Genomic DNA, 8,719 nt, shown 5'->3' with positions numbered 1-8,719 from the left:
CTGTCTTCCTGGAAGCAAATGAAAGACTTTGTGTTTAAAATCTTCTGTCATTCCTGTGTGAGCAGAATTCTCTATTCTGGAGTCTTCTCTTTTTCCTGAATTTACCAGTTTGATTTTTTAAATACTTTCTAAAATCTCATAGCAATTAAATCATTCTCTCCAGAAAAAAAAATGTGAAGCCAAATGAAAGGACCTGCAGGATATAGAAACAAAAGCCATTTAATGAGTGATCATTGTCCTTAATGTACTATGCAATCTCTCATCTCTTTTGCTGTCCCTTGATTAACTCATATTGTTACAGTATTTTACCTTGTTATCTGATATATTATATAGTAGTTCATTTGGTTATTTGAAATCGGATAGGGAAGAGGGCAAAGAAGATGAGGGGCGGGGGTGGGGGGTGGAAATGGGGACCAAGACATGAGAAAGTGTATCAATGTGTGTGAAGTAATGCACCTTCTATCTGGTGAATATAATGTAACCCTTCTATTAATTGCAATAAAAATATATTTTTAAAATGTGAGTTCCTGAACTTAGCAATCAAAGTCCTCAAGACACAAGACATGTACTTTACTTTTCAGCCCTGTCTTCATCCTGTCAATTACAAAGAATACTCCATTGAAAGAGAAAAACTGACCATTTCAAGTACCTGTTCTGTTCTATAAATCTATGTTCTTTCTCTCACTAACAATGGCCTTAAATTTCTTCCTATTGGAAACTTGTTCATTAAGTTCTAGCTCAAATGCCATCTCTTCCCCAAAAGCTTTTCCTAATATCTACAGCTCGAAAAAAATGATCTTTTTAAAGCTCTCAGGTTGTAACACTCTCATAACCCTTAAACTTTCTTTGTTATACTTGGTATTCCTTCTTTTATATAAGGAAAATACACATCATCTCTCTGCTTTACAAACACTTATAGTACTTAGCATCACTCCATATTCAAGATGGCTATTTGACACTAACCACTAACTGGAACCACTAAATGCTGGTAACCTGTGACTTACAGTAATGATTTTCTTGAGGCACCCGATTTGTGAATTTATTTTCTGGCAATTTTATCGACTTTGAAATGAAAAGTCCTTTTTTGCTTTATTGACTATATATAGACCATAAAATTGACCCATCTAGCACTAACCTTGCATGTGAAAAATATGAAAATCACATTTGTTCAAATCATGCTGTTGCTAACAATGACTTTGAGATCAGAACCATATCATATGAGTTCTCTGAACAAATGATAGAATCTGGTAGCTTATGTAGCTTACGCTAGCCTTGAACTCCAGATCCTCCTACTTCAGCCTCTCTGCCTTTAAGATGATAAGCATGTATCAATACACCAGGTAAGGTAGTAATTTTGTGAATTGGTTTTGTCTTTTTGCGAGCCAAACTAGAGGAAAGGTAACTTCCTAGGGTCTAGTCTATTTTATTTACTTGGCATTCTACTGAAACTCAAAAAAAAAAAAAGAAACAAAGCCAAAAATCACTGAAATGTCACATTATTATTCTGTTCATATCCCATTAACAAAATGAAATAACCTGCATGAGCCATATAAGAGACATACTAGTTTCTATGGCAATTAATCCGAATTCACATGGGAAAATGGGAAAATATGGACAATTATCTACATCCCATGAGTCTGCGTTATTCCTTTTTAGTATACACATTTATGTTTAATATCTAAAATGAATATCATATTCTAATATTGTTTTTAGAAGTAAAACTGTAGACATTCCATCCTGAAATTGCAACATGTGTGAAAAATAATCAGATAGGTATTTACTTCCTATGTCCTTATTATAAAACTAAAAACACACTTATTGAAAAATTCTGAATTCATACTCAATGAAATGCTTATGCAACTGGCCATACTATAATTACTCTCTATTAATAATAGAAGTATAATAATTCATTCATACATAATTTGAATGAGCAAAACTCATTTTGAAGGTATTATCTGATTTGGGTTTTATTTGGATTTGAATAAAATTTCCTTTTTGAACAAAATGAAATTTTTAGACTCCATTGATGAAATTCATGAGAAAATTTTCAAATATTACCTTGGTTCACTTTGATATGTTGGTACCCAGAATAACAGGTTCGATAAGCCTTTAGTAAAATAAGCTCAAGGACAGTGCCCAGGTCCTGAGCTCAAACTCCACAATTTGTATAAGAAACAAACAATCAATGCATTAAAGAATATTTCAAGCATTTAAATTACCCTAGTGTTAAAAAAATACTTAACATTTAATAATAGTATCAGATCATTGTCTCTCTGTAGAATGGTCTATGATATAAGCAAAATTACATAAAGACAGTTTCTTAAGCTGTATTATATAATCTTATTTCAGAAACTTTACTACTCTGTCATGAAACTTAGTAAAATCTGTAATTGTATGTTTAGCCATACACTGGGTTATTTATATATAATATATAAGCAATTATATATAAATATTTATATAATCATACAGTAAATAATATATAATAGAATATAGTCTATATAATATAAAATTACAATATATAATAAATTCAAAATATTTAATTTTCTAAATTTCTTTCAAGTCCCTTTATTATATACATATATATATATTTTTTTTAATTTCCATGTACAGAGGGGTTACATTTATATTTGCCAGATAGAGGGTGCATTACCTCTCACATATTGATATCCCTTCTTGTGTTTTTGTCCCCATTTCCCTCCCCTCCTCATTTTTCCCCTCCTATTTCAAATGCACAGGTAAACATCTATATAATATACCAGATAACAAAGTGGGATACAGTAACAATATGAGATTAACCAAAGGGCAACACAAAAGAAGGGAAAAAACATAATATATAAAGAGTAACAGTCACTTATAATTAAGATGTTGTTTCCAGGTCCTGGAGTTCCGTTAATTTGGCTTCATCTTATATGGCCTTATGTATCTAAGGTTTGAGCTATTGTACTCTGCTAGGAGAGTTTTGGAGGTGTACTATGGTAAATAGTGCTGCAATGAACATTGTTGTGCTAGTGGATTTAGTATGTCCTTGTTTCTGGATGGATGGGTAAATGCCCAGTAGTGGAATTGCTCGGTTATAGGGGAGCTCTATGTTTAGTTTTCTGAGGAACTGCCATACTACTTTCCATAGTGGTTGAAGGGAGTTTACATTCCCTCCAAGAGTGTAATAGTGATCCCTCCTAGCCACATCCCTGCCAGCATCTGTTGTTATTATATTTCTTCATCATGGCCATTCTAACTAGAGTGAGGTAGGATCTTGTTTTGATTTGCATTTCTTTTATGGCCAGAGATGTTGAGCATTTCTTCATGTGTCTATTGGCCATTCTTCTTTCTTCTTTTTTTTAAAGAAAACATAGCATGCAGTCAGAAAGGTTATGAGAATTTGGAGCTCCATTTTATACTTTTTTGTCAGAGATTAATATACAACTAATAACTATTGCAAAAATACTCATACCTAGTTACTTCAGGCTATAAATTCAAGTTAAAAGATTATTTAAAATGTGTTACTGGGCTAAAGGTGTGGCTCAGGTGGTAGAGTGATGCTTAACAAACATGGAGCTCTGAGTTCAAACTCCAGTCATGCCAACTAACCACCAATAAATATGTAAGTAAATTAATATAGTAGAGTTTAAAATTAAATATTGAATTTTCTTTGTCTCTGATGTTTCCTTTGCATTGGCTATCAAAATCCTTAGCCCAGCTGGGTGCCAATGGTTCACCCATATCATTCTAAGCTACTCAAGATGCATAGATCTGAGGACAGTGGCTCAAAGATAGCTTGAGAGTCAGTGAGACTCTCACTTGTAATAGAAACTACCAAACTGCCATAAGGGGAGTTGTGGCTCAAGTGCAGAGTGCTACTTTTGAGCAGAAAAAAACTCAGGAGCAGCACCAAAGACCCGAATTAAAGCTCTAGAACTGCCATCATTTTTTTTTCTTGTTGTTCATGAGGCTTGAACTTAAGGACTGGGCACTGTCCATGGGATCTTTCTGCTCAATGCTCCACAGCACCTACTTCTGTTTTCTAGTGGTTATTTGCAGATAAGAGTCTCTCAGGGGCTTTTAACTCTGATTACCAGGTATCAGTCTCCTGTGTAACTAGAATTACAGGTGTAAGCCACCAGCGCCTGCTTCCAAAAAAGTAAAAAAAAAAAAAATTAAAAATCCGTAGTCCAGCTTTATAGTAAATTTTACATCAAATTAGCCTAATCATTTTTCTCTTGCAATTCTCATCTAGCTAAAGAACTCATAGCAAAGTAGTGTAAAAATTTTCTTCAGATATCAAAATATGATAATTATGATAACGATGTAATTTTCTTCAGTTAACAAATGGTATGATAAGAAGGGGACATCATTCTGGTTCTTAATTCTATTTACTCTAACAGGAAGAATTCACACTATACCATCTTTAATGTCCCAGCTGATGCTTTGACACTACACTGTGATAATGGAGATGTATATACTAGGACATTATTTTTTATTATAAAGTTGATGTACAGAGGAGTTACAGTTACATAAATAAGGTGATGAATACATCTCTTTTAGAACAGTGTTATCCTGCCCTTGTTTTCTCCTGCTTTCCCTCTGGTTGGTCACAGTATCACTGTTGGGTTGGTTCACCCTTTGTCCCACCATTTCTGTGAGTCCCCTTCCCCTCCTCAAATTACATAAACATACTAGGCGAAAGGTCCCAGAGTCACTACAGGAAAGAAACTAGAGGAGGAAAAACAACAGTAACAAAAACAAGCAAGCAAAAAAAGAAAGACAAAAGAAATAACTTCAAACAATACATTAAGATAGAGCGAGAGAGAGAGAGACAGACAGACAGAGACAGAGACAGAGAGAGACAGAAAGTAAGAAAGCAAACAAGCAAGCAAGAAGAAAGAAAGAAAAAAAGAAAGAAAGAAAGAAAGAAAGAAAGAAAGAAAGAAAGAGAAAACAACCACCAAAAACAACCCCTCCTGTTTCCATGCCATAGAGATCATCTTGATTAGCATCATTTTATATTGTCATTATGTACGTAGCTATTGGGCTGTTATAAACCTTTGCTAGGATTACCCTAGACATATACTCGTTTTTACAAATGAGAGAAAACATGGAGCCTATGTTTCTTTGGGTCTGGCTTCACTTAATATCATTTTTTCTAAGTCTTCCCATTTCCTCATGAACAGGGTGATGTCATTCTTTCTGACGGAAGCATAAAATTCAATTGTGTATAAATACCACATTTTCTTGATCCATTCATCTACTGGGGGGCATCTGGGTTGATCCTATATCTTAGCTATGGTAAGTAATGTTTCAGTGAACATAATTGTTCAGGTAGCTTTTATTGTGGCCTTGTTTGTGATCATTTGGGTATATGACCAGTAGTGGGATTGCTAGCTCATTGAGGAGTTCTGTGTTTAGTTTTTGGAGGAAACTTCACAGTGCTTTTCAGAGTGGTTGAACAAGTTTACATTCCCCCAACAGGGTAGTAGTGTTCTCTTTTGGCCATATCCTCCCCAGCATCTGCTATCACTTGTTTTCTTGACCATGGCCATTCTAACTGGGGTAAGGAGGAATCTCAATGCAGTTTTGATTTGAATGTCTTTTATGGTCAGATGTTGAAGCGTTCTTTATGTGCCTATTGGCTAGTCTTATTTCCTCTCCAGAGAACTCCCTTTTTAATTCTTTAGCCCACTTATTAAAGGGGTGATTGATTCTTTGAGGATTTGTTTTTGGAGGGTTTAATTTTTGAAATCTAAGTATATTTTAGATAAGATGCCTTTGTCTATTGTATGGCTAGTGAAGATTTTCTCCCAATCTGAAGGTTTTCTATTATCTTGCTCAATATGTCCTTTGCCATACAGAAGCTCTGCAATTTAATGCAATTCCATTTACCCAGCCTTTCTTTGAGTATTGTGCTTCTGGATCTTTACTTTGGAAGTTTCGACCCATGCCAAGGAGCCCTAGTGTTTCCTCTATTCCTTCCTGTAAATTATTTAGGGTTATCTACTCTTATCTCAAGGTCTGATCCATGTGGAATTGATTCTGGTGCAGAGTATATTCAAGGATCTAACTTCATGTTTAGCCAATTCGGCCATCGTCATTTGTGGAAATGTCTCTTTCTTCTATTTGCTGTTTTTGGCTTCCTTACCAAAGATTAGTTGTTGGCCATTATTTTAATATTTCAGCATTCACAATAAGTACAGTATGGAACATATTCATGATGCATATGAAAGAAAAGTTGCTTAAGGTATTACTTTGTGTTCTATTTTCATTGCTCTGGAAGTATCAAAATACCATTTTGAGACCTATCTTCTTTGACAGAATTCATGCTTCTTTTGTTTCCTGAAGATAAATTCCTTGATTTTGTTTTCAAAAGCCCCAGTTTATTGAAAGGCAATGCTGGAGGATGAAGAGAGAAGAAGAGAAATCACAAAGATGTAAGGGCCAGAAATGCAAAAGAACAGAGTTCAACTGACTGGAAAGGGACTGATGTTCTACAAGGCGCAGGTTGATTAGCCATTCATGCCCAGCATATTTTTTGGAAAGCCAGGGTATGGAGGAACACAGAGGAGTCCAGCTGAGTACATGGGACTTGTAGGAGGGCTGAACTTGAAGGAGTTGGCAAAATTTTCTGTTGCAGCCTTAGGGGCCTGCTTTTGTGTCCAACCACTCATAGATATCAAGAATAATAATTTAAAAAATGAACTGGACACTGAAGGCTCATACCTGTAATCTCAACTACTCAGGAGGTTGAAATCTGGTGACTGAGGTTCAAAATCAGCCTGCATACCAAAGGGTATGCCACTCTGGAAGTGGGGTTGTGTCTCAAGTGGTAGAGTACTAGCCTTGATTAAAAATCAAAGCAAAAAAAAAAAGTGAGGGTGTCTAGGTCCTGAGATTAAAGTCCCAAAACCATCACAAACAAAATAAAAGTTAAATACAATAATGCTGAATGTTCCTGATTAGTGATTAGATATTGGACATAAGATTAATAATATATTTACTTATTGTGCCAATATCAGGGCTAGATTTCAGTGCCTCATGGTCTCCAATAGCTTTTTTGCTCATGATTGGTGCTTTACCATATTAGCCATACCTCAAGTCCACCATCCTGTTAGTTATTTAAAGACAAGAATCTCTCCTATTTTTTTTAACCTGGCTAGACTTCCAACCTATATCCCCCTATCTTCCTTCTGAATACCTAGGATTACAAGTGTGCCAATGACACCCAAATAAGATAACACTGATAACAGATTAAGTGAGCTGTAAATGCTTCTTCCTCTAAAATCAAGTTTATCTGCATCCATGAATTCAGATCCTCTATTATAGCAGGACTGAGTCAGATAACAAGAGCTATTTATAATAAATGTCATGGCCTTTCTTCTATTTTAACTAACACTATTTTAAGAATTCAGAGTAGATTTCAGTAAAAGTGTTTGAGACTGGTGTGTTCTGACTTTCCATGAACAGATTATTTTGAAGTCCCACCCATCCATACACCTGAAGCAATGGCGTTCAATGCCCTTGTGCTGCCTTCCTTTGACTCCAATGAGAGCAAAAGCAGTACATGAGAATCTTTCCTTAAAAAAAAAAGGTAAGACTTTCATTCATAAGTAATTTATTTCTGAGTACCCCAGGTTATTCCCGAATATATTTGACAAGCCAATGCACATGGATGTTATTTGACACAATTGAAGTAGGGAGTAATTTCAACTTACAATCTAAAGGGGAACCAAGAACAAACTCCTTGGTTTTATTTAGAGTATGTCACACAGACACAAAAAAGATTTGTAGCTGTCTTTGATGTGCTTACATGAAATGCCTGTAGTCAAACGGTTATTTTTAAGCTTGAGAAGAAATTCAGGACAAAAGGAACATTTTAAATATAAAAGGGAATTCAGGACGATCACAAAGAAGTGAAATCACTATTATAAAGTTCAAAGCCACATTGTTCTTCAAATACCAAGAAGCTGACTCAAATATCATTGGTGACCCTTATTCAGGGGAGCCTTTCTGGGGTTTAGCGAAGTAATGGACACAAGGCCATTCTTTTGCCCCCTTTTTAGAAACTGCTTGGTTTTGGAACCATTATCTTTTACTTTCTTGAGAGTAAGTCTCCTGATGTGCTAGACTTTTGAACTCAGTGAGGAGATCTTAAACTGTGAGATAATGGTGTGCTCTGAGAGGTTTCAAGTCAGCTGACCACAAGGGACTAGGGACAAGGCTCTGATGTGTTAATTCTCTGTCTGAGCAAGCAGACAGTCTCTTGTCTGTATTGGAGGCCAGAAATCAAGCCCTCATGGATGGAAAGCCAAAATGCCATTTTCATCAGGAGCAGGAAGTCAGGCTGTTCTCTGTGTCAAGCATAAGCCTAAAATCCAGCTAGAATACTGTTGTCACATAGTAAAGAAAAGCTCTAACTGTATAAGAATAGCAACTTCTATAGAATTCCAAGTCAGCTAGATAGTTGAAATAAGTTTTACTTATTCCTCACTAGGCTTTAGTCCACTACACAGATGTGAAAACTGACACTCAAGAAGATGAAGAAATCTCACCCATGCTGGATCCAAAATTGAAGTCCATGATGGTATTATGCCAAAGTTTCTTTACACTTCCCTACTCCTCACTTGAGTACAACTAGTAAGAAAACAAGCCTATTACTGGTACGTCATGCCTATAATTTTAGCAGTATTATTCAGGAGACTGGAACCTGGGAAGCTGAGAAAAAAAATCT

The sequence above is a fragment of the Megascapheus bottae genome, chromosome 5, assembly GCF_031878675.1.
Source record: "Megascapheus bottae isolate mThoBot1 chromosome 5, mThoBot2.hap1, whole genome shotgun sequence".
Classification (NCBI taxonomy): Eukaryota; Metazoa; Chordata; class Mammalia; order Rodentia; family Geomyidae; genus Megascapheus; species Megascapheus bottae.
The sequence above is the reverse complement of the archived record's forward strand: the minus strand, read 5'-3'. Positions refer to the sequence as shown.